The 16168-nt window shown below is 40.1% G+C and overlaps 1 pseudogene across 1 annotated transcript in view; it reads right to left on the reverse strand.

The window, feature by feature from the left end:
* Nucleotides 1-6736, reverse strand: part of LOC143293968 (synaptic vesicular amine transporter-like) — a 36386-nt pseudogene extending 29650 nt beyond the window's left edge. Inside the window, exons 1-2 of the transcript XR_013056859.1 lie at nt 6604-6736; nt 5642-5893 (exon numbers count right to left, since the gene is read on the reverse strand). The product of XR_013056859.1 is annotated as a synaptic vesicular amine transporter-like (transcript). The remainder of the gene's footprint in view (nt 1-5641; nt 5894-6603) is intronic.
* Between the last annotated feature and the right edge of the window lie 9432 nt (nt 6737-16168).

A 16168-nucleotide genomic window follows, 5' to 3' on the forward strand; every position in this document is an offset into this window, starting at 1 on the left:
TGTTTCAAATTCAAATTCAAATTCAAAACAACTTTACTGATCCACATGGAAATTAACGTATTGATGCTGAAATTCAAACTGAAAATCACATACTCTTTACTCAAGGTTCAGAAACCGAAACACCAAATAGTGACGCAAAACCCATCAACACAGATAAACAGTCACACAGTGATCGTTCTGTCAATGATGGTCAGAAAGGAAATCCAGCAAATAATGCAGACTGTTTACCCCATGACAATATCACGATCCACGAAGACATTTCTACTTTCAATTCCTTTGCTGTTCTCGATGATATCAAAGATAATGACAAAGAACAAATTCATTTCACAGAGTCCCAACGATCAAAACAAATATTAACAAACAAACAGAAGAACCCATCAGAAAATGTTTCAAACCCCTCTACCAGAGATGTTTTGGACCGTATGACTGTTCCTGAAAAGGCAACAATGCTGCTTCTTGGGGACTCGGTCATACGCTTCATTAACCCCAAGAGACTGGCCCCTCGTGGAGAAAGCATGTTTAAACTTTGTGTTCCAGGAATGTCTATTGATGACCTTCATCACTGGCTTTCTTCCGTACCAGTCTCACCCAACATAAAGGATGTGATCATCCATGTTGGTGTGAACTCTTGCCCCGCAGGTCCAGTATCCCCAGAAACATGGAATGAACTTTTTATTCTATGTTCTAAAACCTTCCCCCACGCACGTGTAGCTTTCAGCTCCATTTTGCCTGCCAGAGGGAATCATTTCAATAATGTCATAACGCCGTCAAACCTAAATCTAAAAGAAATATGTAAAAACCACAATATTGCTTTTATTGATAATTTTCTTCCTTTTGCATCAGACACAGGTCTGTACAGCAGTATAAAGCACACGAATACCAGAGGAACAGCAAGACTTGCTGAAAATCTCAAAACCCTGTGGCGAAGAGGATCCCACAGAGAAACCAAAGGTCCCATAAAAACATATACCAATAGCAGATCAGACTCTCCTCTGAATTCGTTTCCACTTGTCTCACCCCCGTCCTACCCCCAGAGAGTACCAAATTCTAGGGAATACTACAACTCCTTACCATTCAAACAAAACCAAGAGCGTCGTCCTGTTGGTCAGATATCAGAACATGCACCCCCACCCATGCAATCATCTTACCATTTTCCACCTCTCATTCCAAAATCACAAAGAGATGAACCCCCGTTTTCCATGCCTCCCAAACACCCTCATCAGTTTCAATATTACAATCACCCAAATCAAAATATCACCACCTCATACAACAGTAACCATGGAGCTAATATCCGTCCAAACATCTCCCAGAGACAAGACACGGGAAATCCTGCAATGCCTGTGAATTATGACACATACACTGACGAACTATTTAAAATGGCATCAAAAATATTGTCATTCCAACAACACTTCCACCCCCACTATTATGGTACACCTGTGTGAGTTTTCTCATCAACATAGCCCTGATGATTATGACCTTAGTGGTCGGCAGGGCTATAAACAACATAGATTGATTTGATTTCTCATCAATATCATCTGTCTAACTGGGTGTTGTTATACTAAAATATAAATTCATATATACATATAATATATTCATATATTTATATATTAATAGCATTCCGGTATACAAATATACATGTACAGTTATGTGAATCATGCGTGTGATATGTATAGTTCTGCGAATGTTCACACGCTCGTGCAGCAAGTGCGTGGGTGCGGTAAGTGCACATTCTCGTGAACGTTCATGCGCGCGCGCGTGTGTGTGTGTGTGTGTGTGTGTGTGTGTGTGTGTGTGTGTGTGTGTGTGTGTTGCGGACACACTCATGATATCGTAATGCACATGAGGTTGTCATAGTTTGCCGGACCAAAACTATATTCAGCGCAAATTACGTGAGTTGTGCGGACGCAGTAAATATTATTGACCTTATTACTTGCTATATTTGAATTGTATTCTATGTGACTTCTTATTTGATGACGGTGTAAACGTGGATATATAATGACCTAATTACTTGGTGTATTCGACTATATTTTATGTGACTTGTTATTTGATAGGTTGTTTAATCAGTGGTTAAGTATATTGCACACTGTGTACTTGTGTCTTTTTTTCTCCTTTCCATTGTACCATTGTATCATAACATTAATAGTCATCTTTGATACTGTTGTATTCACTTTTTCTGTTCCATGACTAAAACACTCAACACTTGGCCAATATCCGATGGTTTTAAAGTAGGTTTTCTGAATATTAATCATATCATCAACAAACTCGCTGATGTATCCCATGTCCTTTCAAACTCCGGAAAACAGTTTCACATATTCGGATTTGCTGAATCAAGACTAACAGACCATATACAAGACTCTGATTTACTACTACCAGGCTATTGTATTATTCGTAATGATCCGAAATGTTCTAGAGAAACAGGCCTTGTAGTATATGTTCAACAAAACATTAACTTTAAACGAATTGAATCACTCGAAAATTATCAAGTTGAATCTGTATGGATCGAAATACGCTTTAAGAAATCAAAACCTATCCTTCTCGGCTTTATCTATAGAAATCCAGCTGAACATGTAGATTGGATAGACAAGTTTATGTTGATGATGGAAGAAGCTTCTTTGTCTTCAAGTGAAATAATACTATTAGGTGACTTTAATATTGACTTACTCAAATCAAACAAACACTGGACAAAACTTTATGAATCATTTCACCTAACGCAGTTAATTGACATACCTACGAGAGTTACTGCAACGTCAAAAACACTTATAGATCATATATACGCTTCATCTACAAACTCCATAACAGAAGTATGTTCCCCAACGTTTGGCTGCAGTGACCATTCCCCTATATGTTTCACATGGTCCAAACGAGGTGTAAAAATTCCTGCAAATAGACATAAAACCGTTTGCCATAGAGATTTTAGACAATTTGATAAGGATATATTTCTACTGAACTTGATACATTCTAATATGTCAGCTGTTTATCAGTTCTCTAATCCTGAAGAAGCACTGGAGGTTTGGTATCACAATTTTCTTAATGTATATGATAAACATGCTCCATTCATAACAAAACGTGTCAAAAGCTATCCTAAACAGCCGTGGATGACTAAAACCATTGATGATAAGATTAAGGAAAGAGACTCGTCTCTCTCAGAAGGTAAGAAAGATGAATTCAGAAAACAACGTAATCTTGTAAATGCTTTGAAACGTTCAGAAAAAAAGAATTATTTTCAAGAATTTATTTCCACAAAATCCAATAATAAATTGATTTGGAAAGCCATAAATCAGTTAAATAATAAACATAATATCACGCAATCCACAACAACTAACGACATAGCAGATAACCTAAATACACATTTTTGTAATGTAGCTAACTCAACAGTAGGAACAAACATGTCATCCCTTAATTCACTTGATATTCTCGAAACCTTTTGTAACACTAAAAATATTTCATCACACCTTGATATCCCTCTTATGGATGTACATGAAGTTTACTATGCTCTTTCCCACTTAAAGCAAACAGGTTCGAAAGGTATTGATGGTATAGATGGAAAGATATTAAAACTCTCTGCTCCTATAATTGCCGAAACACTTACTTATGTCTATAACCAATGTATCACAAAAAAGATAATTCCTAAATCTTTTAAAGTCGCGAAAGTAGTACCCATTTTTAAGTCAGGAGACCGTACAGACCCTTCCAATTACAGACCAATTTCAATCTTATCAATATTGTCAAAACCTTTAGAAAAACACATTAACAAACATATCCTTAATCATTTCAATCACTACAAATTATTTCATCCAAATCAGTCTGGTTTCAGGTCCAACACTCCTGTCATACAGCACTCACTAACTTAGTCGAACAATGGCTCACAAATATAAACAATAATGAAATTACTGGTGTTCTCATGGTGGATTTTATGAAGGCATTCGATGTGATAGACCACACTCTTCTTTTGAAAAAAACTAAAATTATATGGCTTTTCTGGAAATACACTTGACCTCATATCTTCATTTCTATCAGACAGAAGACAAATTGTATCTATGAATGAATCTCAATCCTCTTTACAGTCTATCTATTACGGAGTTCCTCAAGGTTCAATTCTTGGTCCAATATTGTTTTCTGTTTATATAAATGATTTGCCTCTATTTATTAATGCATTATGTGAGATGTTTGCAGACGATACAACAATACATACAAATCACACTACAATAGACAAAGTGTACTATGCTCTGCAACAAAGCATTAATGGTATAGTTAGATGGTCCAATTTAAATCACATGCGTCTCCATCCAAAAAAAACGAAATGTCTCATACTCACCACCAGACAGAAACGCCAAAATTTTTCACACAACCTTCCACCCTTTTCCATTAATGGTCATCCAATAGAAGAAGTTGATAATCATAAAATTCTTGGAGTCACCATTGATAACAACTTATCTTGGTCCAGTCATATTATGTCATTATGCAAAACCCTATCCAAAAAGATTTATCAGCTTTCCAGAATTAAACATTTTCTTGATTTGCATTGTAGAAAATTATTCTTTTTTGCTTATATTGAATCACATATTAACTATGCGTCAACACTCTGGGATTCAGCTAGCGATAATATACTAAAACCTTTACTAAGTCTGCATAGACGAGCTCTTAAATTAATCCTTCTGAAATCTTCATCACTGACTGTTGACGACTACAGACATTTAGATATTCTTCCCCTAAAGCTTAAACTTGAATACAACAAAGCAGTTTTTATTTTTAAAATCATGTCTAATTATGCTCCATCTTTGAGAGATAGATTTCCCACCACGCTAGTCCGCCAGACTAACAAGATTAAGATCCCCATTCCAAGAGTAGATCTGTTTAAATCCAGTCTCATTTATTCAGGAGGCTGTTTATGGAACAATATTTCATCCAATCTTAATGTTCAGAAAAGCATTCAAGAATTCAAAAAACATTACCATACACACCTTATGGACAAATATGTCAACAATCCTACTTAACTTGACTTTATCTTATTGAATACGCATATATAGTTTAATTGTATGTCTAACCGCTATCGCACTACTTAATGATATACAACCACAATCAGTGCCCTGTCGGGGGGGGGGGGGGGAGGCTTGGGAGGGGCTGTTTTTTTGTTGTTGTTTTTTGTTTTTGTTTTTTGTTTTTTTAGGGGGGATGGTTTGATCTTTTTCCTTCATGACATGATGATGTTTGTATCATGATTATGTAAATGTACATGTTTATTATGTAGATGTGCGTGTTTAAATGTGAATGTGAATGTCATGTCTTTATTTCTTCATCTCTTTGCTACTTTGTGGATGTTTTGATTCATATTCAATTTCCATTTGCCCTGAGGGCTGGATGAAAAAAAGCACATGTATGCTTATTCCACTTCCCTCAATAAAAAAACTTCGTTCGTTCGTTCGTTCTCTCTCTCTCTCTCTCTCTCTCTCTCTCTCTTATTCTTCTTCGTATTTCTACTTCTCCCTTTTTTCTTTTTTTTTCCATGCTTACTGTAGTGAGGTCTTGCATAAAAGCAGCTTTTACCCACATTAACACAGTATTTTGAGTTCTCTCTCTCTATCCTCTATCACACACACACACACACACACACACACACACACACACACACACACACACACACCTGCTGCACAGCGGGCCCACAAAAGGGTTGGCGATCAGCTGAACGATGGCCTTGGAAGACAACAGCCAACCCACGCGCGTGTTTTCCGAGTCGGCGACGGCGGCCAATGAAAATGCGTGTTTCACCAGGCTCTCGTCGACAAGCGTGTTTCCTGTGCTGCCATTGGACGGCGCTAATGTCACTATCGTCCGATTGGCTTGCTCCTCGTACTCCTCTTGTCGAGGTGAAGGAGAATGGAGGGAATGATTGGAACTGGAAGCCAAGAAAACAAATCACACGTGTGACTGACTTGTGGAGCAATGGTGGTGTTCAAAGTGATGGTGACTTAGGTAGGAAAAGAAAACTGGGAAAACAATGTGGAGGAGTAAACGTGCATGTAAGAGGGCGGGTGGGGATGAAGGGGGTTGGAGGAGAACAGGGCTGAAGGGAAAGGCGGGAAGCGGTGAGAAACGACATCCCCACCATATCATATCTAAAAGGTAATGATGGATGATGATCATTATCATTACAATACTTTCATCATCATCGTTATATCATTAAAGATGACTATCAGTGGTTGTTGCTGCAGTATTGTTTTTAACCACATGACTCCATCACAATATGATCATCATCACCACCATCATCATCGTAACAATAAACATAACCAGTAGTTGCTGTTGTGGTGCTTCTCAAGGCTGAACTAAACGCGCTGGGTTCCTCTGCTGGTCAGGCATCTGCTTGGCAGATGTGGTGTAGCGTATATGGATTTGTCCGAACGCAGTGACGCCTCCTTGAGAAACTTAACTGAACTGTTAAGGTGGTTGTGTTTTTGTGTGTGTTTTGTTTTTTGTTTGTTTTTCAAACATGTCTGTTGTTTTTTTGGTGTTTGTTTTTTGTTTGTTTTTCAAACATGTTTGCTGTGTTTTGGGTGTTTGGGTTTTTTACGACACCCCTCCAGCAGAACGGTGAGTGCAGTGACTCACCGACAGCGGTGAGCAGCAGGTTGTCCAGCATGTTGGTGAGGAAGACGAGGGACAGCACGAGGCGCGTGGAGCCCTCCGCCTTGTGACGTAACTCCAGCACCCACTGCACGCAGCTCACAGCGGCGGCGGCCATGTTGGTGGTGCCAGCCACGTCACTCTACACTCCTTCTCCTTCGCTGAATCATACGTTGAAAGGTACAGTCACACACACACACACACACACACAGAAGACGGCTGACCTAAGCATAAACCTACGCGTTGGGCAGAGCCTTTAGAGTCAGTTTCAGATTTCATTCATTTATTCTAACTCTTTCTGTACGAAGGACACAAAAAGAGACAGTGACATCTGTTCACCGTGCTGGCATCATTAACATGTGACAAGCGGAGTTTCTCATTTTGAAGAGATGGACGAAGACAAAGAATACCGCTCTTCTTGATGCGCTTTGAGCCCATCTTTGGGGAGTTTGCACCATATAAGTACAATTTAGTATACTATTACCATTATTCTATCGACTAAAGCTATCGGTTGGACCCTTCAGACAGCCTCTGGACATCAGACGGGGTTTCTGTAGGGGAAGGAAAGGGAGATGACTGGCCGTCCCTAGTGAGTTTAATGTTTTTACTTCTTTCTTTTTTTTTCTTTATTTTTTTTTTCTCCATTTGATGTTAATGTGTTACACAAACCCGGGGCAGGCTCTCAAGGCCTGACAATCACTGGGTCTGTGTGTAGGTCAGGAATCTGCTCTTTGTGTGTGTGTGTGTGTGTGTGTGTGTGTGTGTGTGTGTGTGTGTGTTGTTGTTGTTGTTGTTGTTTTCAGTTTTTTGTTTCCTCAATCAGGCTGGGTGTGGCGTATATGGATCACTCTCCACGCTTTGACACTTCCTTGAAACTGAAACCGAGGATGAAAGAAAGGGTATGGGCCTAACAACTTTGTAAGTTCGGAAGATAACATTCATATAAAAAAAAATAATCCTGAACTGGAAATAAAGAGTGGGTCTGTTATTGATGAGCTCTTGCTGGAGTTAGAAGAAAAAAACAAACAAAATAAAATAAAATAAAAACTAAATGAAAAGAAATTATAAGACACGACCGAACAATAGAGTTGAGCACAGAGTGGGACAGCACCTGACAGGACAGGACAGGACAGAGTCGACAGTAAATATCAGGAGAAAGCCAAACAGGACAGGATGGAAGAGCACAGTATCCTCCAAGTACGCTTATACATACGTACATACAAATGTGCTTTTTTTTCCAGTATTCACTCGACTCAACAATCCATATCTTTGTCTCACTCCCCAGCCAAGACAACCCTCAGGAAATCCTTCCAAAATATGGTCATTGTCACACACAGCGTTGATAGCGGTAGCCTCTGCTGCTGCTGTTGCTTCTTCTTCCTCCTCCTTCCTGTCTCTTATTTTCCCTTCTCCTTCTTGCCAGCTTATTTCTCAATCTGCAGTCAGCGACATCTCGCCGTCTGTGAACAGCAGCACACAACCACCCGTGGTACCGGTCTCCTGACGGATGAACTCTTTGCTCATTCCTTCGGCCACCGTTGGTTTTGTGCCCTCGGTGGACGGCTCGGCACTTCAGCCGGCGTTGGCGTTCCTGCCTTCCTTCCACAGGTGACAGGGAAGTGGGGAGTGGAGGGGGGTGAGGAGGGGTGGAAGAGGGGAAGGGCGGACCCAGCTGTCGGAAGAACGTCAAGGGGAAGGGGGACCGTCTTGAGTCCAGCATCAGCAGAGAAACGGAAGCAGGTAAGTGTTGGGGCTGGAGGTAGGAGGGGTGTGGGGGTGGCGGTGAAGGAGACTGCATTAAGCGGGGTGAAGTTAATGACAATGAGAGATGCCGCGGGCAACCAACCACACAGCTGAAGAGCATGGGGCGTGGGGGGAGGGGGACCAGGGGAGGGGGGGGGGGGGTCGGCAGTATCTAATAAAGCCATTAGCACTTCTTCTCTCCTCCTCAACCCTCACACACACACATGAAGACAAAACGCGTAAAGTTTACGATCAGACGTCACGAGTCTGTCTGTCAGTCTGTGACCTTTCTCTACACGAGGACGGCGAAAGTTGGTGGATGTGGTGTAGGGCGCATTCTGCCTTTCTCTGTTGTGTCTGTCAATCTGTGGACTGTCCGTGCAGGACGATGCCCCCTTGAGGAAAGTGGACACGCTCTCTCAAAACAGCTGCAGTGGATACCAGTTTGGGCGCACTTACCATTTATTGGTGCCGACTCTTCACATTTTTGGAAATTCTTTTTTTCTGGAATGCAATAACAAATCTCGACTCAAGTCTTCAGGAACGCTACAATCTACTTTGGGATTTTGTTTTTGTTGTGTTTTTTGTTTTGTTTTGTTGTTGTTGTTGTTTGGGTTTTGTTTTTGTTTTTTGTTGTTGTTGTTTTTGGTGGGGTTTTTTGTTTCTTTGTTGTTGGGTGGTTGTTTTCTTTTGTTTGTTTTTGTTTTGTTTGATTTTTGTATTGTTTGTTCTTTTCTTTTTGGGGGGAGAGGGGGGGTTGGGGGGGGGCGTAGGGGGGGTGGTTGTTGTTGTTTTTTTTGTTTGTTTGTTTTGTTTTTGTTATGTGTTGTTGTTGTTCTTTTTAACTGGGGGTGAATAATGCAACAAACTTAATAAGGATTTTTTTGGGGTGTGTGTGTTTCAAGAACGCTACAATCTACGTTGACTCATTTTTTAGAATTGCTCTAACAATTTTGACTCAGTTTTCAGGAATGCTACAACATACAGTGACTCAGTTTTCAGGACCACTCTAACATACAGTGACCCAGTTTTTCAGAGCCACTCTAACATACAGTGACTCAGTTTTTTCAGAAAGGTTTTAATGTTCTGACATACCTGAACTCAGAATTCCAGGAATGATAGAACAGAAATACTCAGTTTTTCCGCAACGCTATAACGGATCTTCATTCAGTTTTTCGGCAACGCTATAACGGATCTTCATTCAGTTTTTCGGCAACGCTATAACGGATCTTCATTCAGTTTTTCGGCAACGCTATAACGGATCTTCATTCAGTTTTTCGGCAACGCTATAACGGATCTTCATTCAGTTTTTTGGCAACGCTATAACGGATCTTCATTCAGTTTTTCGGCAACGCTATAACGGATCTTCATTCAGTTTTTTGGCAACGCTGTAACGGATCTTCATTCAGTTTTTCGGCAACGCTATAACGGATCTTCATTCAGTTTTTTGGCAACGCTATAACGGATCTTCATTCAGTTTTTCGGCAACGCTATAACGGATCTTCATTCAGTTTTTCCGCAACGCTATAACGGATCTTCATTCAGTTTTCATGAATGACATAACAGATCTTGACTCGGTTTTCATAAACACTACAACATATGTTGATTCTTTTTTTCGTTTACTTTTTTTATCGTTCACTTTTCATTGCTTACACAAACGGAAACCCTTAAAAACAGAGACAGAAGATAACAATGATAGTACACAGGGCTTGACCATTGATCTCAGCTGATCCCTCTTCCCCTCACCTCTCTCTCCCTCCCTCGTCCCCCACTTTTTTCACAGCCCTCGTTACTCTGGGCAGTCCGGCGGAGGAAGGTTGTGGGGGTGGGGGGATAGGGGGGAGTGAGGGGGTTGTCACCACCTTCTACGGTCTGCACGTGCGGAGGCTGACGCGTGCGCCCCCTTGTGTCTGTCTACCGGGAACAATACAGAGGGGAGACAACAACAACAACACTGGCAGCCGTCACGACTGGTTAGGGCCCGTCACGGCGCTAATGGGCCGCTAGCAGCCTTTCTCCGACAGGCGTCCATTAACGTATGTTGCAAGAGAAGGCCTTATGCGCTCATCTTAACCCTTAGCAGGCAGCAGGCAGGAACAAACTGCGCGAACTGTACAGTGCTGGGCAGGGACCGAGACCTACGCTTCCTTTGCAAATGTTTCTGGACGAATTTCGTAAATGTACTTCAAACTGTCGGCAATCGATAGCCATTTGTGTTTGTTTTTTTTCCTTTCAGAAAGGCGGGCTTGTGTATTGCTTGTTTGCGTGACAGAACTGACCGGTCAAGCAATACTCCCCGTAACCCAAAACCTCCTGTTAAATAGCCCAAGCCGACATAAGCCCAACACTGAAGAGATTCACCTCGTTGTCGTTCGTCTTAAAGATAAATAATGACGTATGATAAATAAATAGATAAATAAAACACACAATGAGAATAACTAGGTCAAGTGCGATTACATCAACAAATGAGAATGAAAGTTGCCAAGTTTTATTCAATTCATTACACTTCCGGCATCATTTCAAATGTTGTAACGTGTAGTCGGCAGGTCTATTCTTGATTTGAAAAACAATCAAACCACAGATTCCGAAACATTCAAACTTGCGCTTATTTTGTTTGTTGTTGTTGTTGTTTTATGTTTTGGTTTTTTGTTTGTTTGTTTTTAGGGGGACGCGTGGGGGGGCGGGGGGGGGCGTTGTGGGGGGAGAGGGGGGAGGGCTCGTTCAACAAGGAAAAAGAAAGACTGTAGTTAAATTTTTACCTTTAATGGGTGCTGCGGGTGAATGGTCAGAATGGAGAAAAAAGACATTATTAACTCTTCTCGCAAAACCCATGACTTGATAGCTTTATTTGTGCAAAGTTTTATCCTCATTCCCATCTTCTATTTGTGTTGATTGGAAACGTGTTCATGTCATTATGACTGAAGGACAAGTCTGGACCCATTATTCAAATTATCCATTCCATTCACATTATTATGGATTTAAATGATTTCTTTATGATCATCCATAAACACATCAATCATCTATAAGGAATATGGAATGATCACGCATGCACTCTTTTTCATGAGGGGAATGAAACAGGAAAATGCTGGGATATCATTAAGACATTTTTAAACGTTTGACTCAATATCTGTCACAGTGTCAGTCAAAACGTTTAGCAACTTTTTTTTTTTCTTCCTTTTTTTCCAGAGTTGACTGTCCTGAGTTCTGCTGACATCTTCAACCCCAAAACACATTCAGACAACTAAATAATGAAAACTTCGGGAAATTGATAAACAGAAATGGGGCGACAAAATGAATAAGAACCAGAAAATGAAAAACGAAAAAAAAGTCATTCAGAAGAAAAGGAATGGAGATAAGACAAGAAAATAACAACGTGAAATAATTATATACATGAAAATATATACATGAAAGAAAAAAAACATGAAAAACATGCATGAAAAAAAACACAATAAAAAAACACTCACGAAAAAATATACATGAAAAAAAAAAACATGAGGGGGTGGGGGGGGGGGAATATACATGAAAAATGTAGATGAAAAAATAATAAATACATGAAAAAACATAGATGAAAAATATACACGAAAAAATAATAAATACATGAAAAAACATAGATGAAAAAATATGCATGAAAAAGTACACGAAAAAACATACGTGAAAAAATATACACGAAACAACATACATGAAAAATATACATTTAAAAAAAATACATGAAAATAATATACAAGGCTAGACAGAATTTTTTTTAAATCAAGAGACAGAAACAGAAAACAGAAAGGATCAAATGAAAGTGAGGGAAGAAAATGTATTTTTCAAAGCAGAAATTTCGTATAACTGGGATAACATGACCGACAGAAAGCCGGGTAGAGGACGGAAGGAAGAGGAAAGGGGATATAATAATAATAATAATAATGGTATTTATATAGCGCTGAATCCTGTACAGAGACATATCAAAGCTCTTTCGCACCAGTCATTCACACGCACGCATAACTCTAAAACTGTAGAAACTAAAGACAAGGAAGAGGCAGGCAAGGGGGGGGGGGGGGGGGGGGGCGCTATTTTGGGAAGAGGTGGGTTTTAAGGCCAGACTTGAAAGAGCTGAGTGTGGAGACTTGACGAAGCGAAAGAGGAAGTTCATTCCAATTGCAAGGTCCAGAGACAGAGAAAGAACGGTGGCCAACAGTCGAGTGTTTGAATCTGGGTATGTGTAAACAGAGTGGATCCGAAGCCGATCGTAGTGAACGAGATGGAGTGTAGAGGTAAAGGCAGCCACAGAGAGGATATAAGGAAGAAAGAGAAAAATTATGATTCAAAACAACACAGAGAGGAGGAACAAAATGAAGAACAAGAACAACAAAAAGACTAATTCTTTTTAAAGAGATTTTTTGGTGTGAAATTCCGGGGGAAAGTGAAAACAAGGAAACACAGAAGAAAGCACCAACAAATTACAAAATGCAATTTAAAAAAAAAGCAGAAAAATCCCCTTCAACACAAAACCAAAAGACATGTACCTGAAAAAAGCTCCCCTCGTCACAGCCTCCAAACTTCAGCCTGGGTTCTGACCGTCCAAGACCAGAAACAGGAAGCCCCTGCAATCAGCGACGGAAGGAAGGAAGGGAGAAGACGGACAGAGACCTTCACAACAAGTGACAAGTCTATAGGGGGCGCTGCTGCTCGCGCCTTCCCGACAGACCCCGGAGAGAGCGGGGAAGGGTTGGGCGGCGGATTAAGATGCGCATTATGAGGCATATTAGCCCTCTGGTCTCTCCATTTTGCGCGCTCCAGCGAGCAGGAAAATAGGCCTTGCCTGCTGCTACATGTGTATGTACAGCTCAGTGTGGGAAAGGCCAGGGGGGCCTTCAACTGGCCTGTCACCCGTCTATTTCGGGCTGCAGAGAATCTTGTCCGTAATAATCATGGTGCTGTACCGAGACGTATCATAAAATATCGAATAACTAACTTCACACTCAAACTTAACTTTTTTTTCTTAAGCAGATTTGACGTAGCGTATATGGATCAGTCCGCACGCTTTGATACCTCCATGAAACTTAAACCGACACTAAACTATAAATATTTTTTTTAATAAATAGCGTGCCGGGCAAATGACAGTACCGTTGCTTGAATAAATATGCCTCTATAATGTACACACTTTAACTAACAAATTTGCACTGTAAACTAAAATACAGTGCCATACAATCTGTTTTACGCAGAAACATGCTGGGGATAAAATGAAAAATGAAGTGAGGGTAGAAGAGAAAAAAGAGAAACAGAAAAACAGACTGACAGATAGACAGTGAGGACACGTCGTCAATAATAATTCTTGAAATATATTTCAACAAAAAGATTTCTACGACAACAACAGTTTGGAAATTCTAAGGCCGATGGTACAACTTCAGACGATACAAAAAGAAAAAAAAGGGAAAAAAAGACAAATATGTACAGATCGAAGAAAACGTGTTCACGAAATATCTATTGAACAGTCAGTGGAGTTAGTGTAGTATTAGAATCGATCCACAAAAAATGAATGAGTCAGACGCTGCATACTGCAGTTCACTTGGACATACTGGTTCTTTCTGGTGGAACTTAAGACTTAACAATCTGTTTTCAACACACTTGATGATTTGCATTCTGTTTTCAACAAACTTGATGATTAGCAATCTGTTTTCAACAAACTTGATGATTAACAATCTGTTTTCAACAAACTTGATGATTTGCATTCTGTTTTCAACAAACTTGATGATTAACAATCTGTTTTCAACAAACTTGATGATTTGCATTCTGTTTTCAACAAACTTGATGATTTGCATTCTGTTTTCAACAAACTTGATGATTTGCATTCTGTTTTCAACAAACTTGATGATTTGCATTCTGTTTTCAACAAACTTGATGATTTGCATTCTGTTTTCAACAAACTTGATGATTTGCATTCTGTCTGTTTTCAACAAACTTGATGATTTGCATTCTGTTTTCAACAAACTTGATGATTTGCATTCTGTTTTCAACAAACTTGATGATTTGCATTCTGTTTTCAACAAACTTGATGATTTGCATTCTGTTTTCAACAAACTTGATGATTTGCATTCTGTTTTCAACAAACTTGATGATTTGCATTCTGTTTTCAACAAACGTGATGATTTGCATTCTGTTTTCAACATCGCACCCAACTCGAGTCAAAAGCTTTGAAAAATCATCGCCGGTAAGAACGGACAGATCATCCACGTTGTTTTAGCGATAAACTAAACCAGTTTACTGCTTGTCATACACTGACATTCATCCACGTTGTTTAGCGATGTGTTTTTTATCTGTATATGCAGTCCACTTGATCACTCAATGTGAAAGAAATAAACTTTTATAAGCCTTCTTTGACCTTGCGCCCTCGAAACAAGGTCAAGATAACAACATCCAAGATCCGACAGATTTAGACATTTCATATAGCCGTCAACGAAAAGCAAACGGAAATCGGGCCTCAGTGAACCTCTCATCAAAGTTCTGAACAGGAATGGTAAGTTCTCAGTGATGTGATATTCTGATATCATTATTGTTCCCAAGTTATGCGTGTGTCAAATTCTGTTCATAGCTGCATCAACATACAGCGACATAAACAGAACTCCTCTGAAATATTGTACAGTTTTCAACCGAAAAAAAAGAAGAAAAAAGAAGAAAGAAAACCGTCACTGACCATCGTTAGTCACATATCGGTGACAAGACAACAGTGTCACGCCTCTTGCCGAGAACCATAAACGCACGGAAAAAGACCAGTCAACAATCTACAGCAAACTGCCCTCGGCTGGAGTCGGAGTGGGACAAAAAGAGAGACCGAGACAGACAGACGGACAGAGATAGAGACAGAGAGACAAAGACAGTTGTCCTAAACAAGTATTCCGTTTCCACTTATGTGCATTCACCATCTCCAATAACTCGAAACGCCATCGGATACCAAAGCGAAGGAGACGTGCACTGCATCTCGTGCTTTCGTCAACCAATGTCGCCACAGCTTCCCACACCAGTTCTGGACACTGTCATCCAAGCAAGCTCGTGTCGGTCTAAGCACGAGATAAAGTGTGGCTTGTCCACAGACAGGTCAACAGAAGAATAGAAGGGAGAGAAGGGAAAGGTTGTTGCTGCCGCTGATCAAAGGATGCTGAGATGATGGCTTTTGCACTGATGGGGGTGTGTTTATTGAGGATATTGTGTTCTTGTGATTTGGTGGGGAAAACAATTGCTTCACGTGTTTGGAATTTATTTTTGTGTAACATAAGTTAATACGCCCTCCTCCCTCGATTCGATTGTGTGTGTGTGTGTGTGTGTGTGTGTGTGTGGCACTCAAGTGCATGGTAGACAGATGCGCCTCGTAAACACACACACGATATATACATGCGCTCTCGCAAACACTTTTTTACTTTGCCACTCTCCCAACTTCCTTGGTTACAGTATGCACCAACATGAAATTTAAACTTCCATCTGTTGTCATCGTTACATTATCTTTTAACGTTGGATCAGTACTATTTGTACGGATGTAGAAACAAAAATGGATGATGTACTAGAATAAATAGTGCTACTTAGAAACTTCCATGGGTACAAAATGACGAATAAATGAAATTAAACCTAACGTCAATGGGCTCTTATGGGAGTTAAAATTAAATGAAAAAAAAAGAATATAACTTAGATATGAAGCAAGCAGAACTGCACACAAAGTGTCATCCATACTCTGGACTTCTTGACAGATGAATTCCTCCTCTCTGTCTAACCACATAGACAGCTAACAAACTTTGCATGTGTGCCATCACAAAAGGGGAAACGAGAGCGAGAA

Source organism: Babylonia areolata, chromosome 19, assembly GCF_041734735.1.
Source record: "Babylonia areolata isolate BAREFJ2019XMU chromosome 19, ASM4173473v1, whole genome shotgun sequence".
In the NCBI taxonomy this organism is placed as follows: Eukaryota; Metazoa; Mollusca; class Gastropoda; order Neogastropoda; family Buccinidae; genus Babylonia; species Babylonia areolata.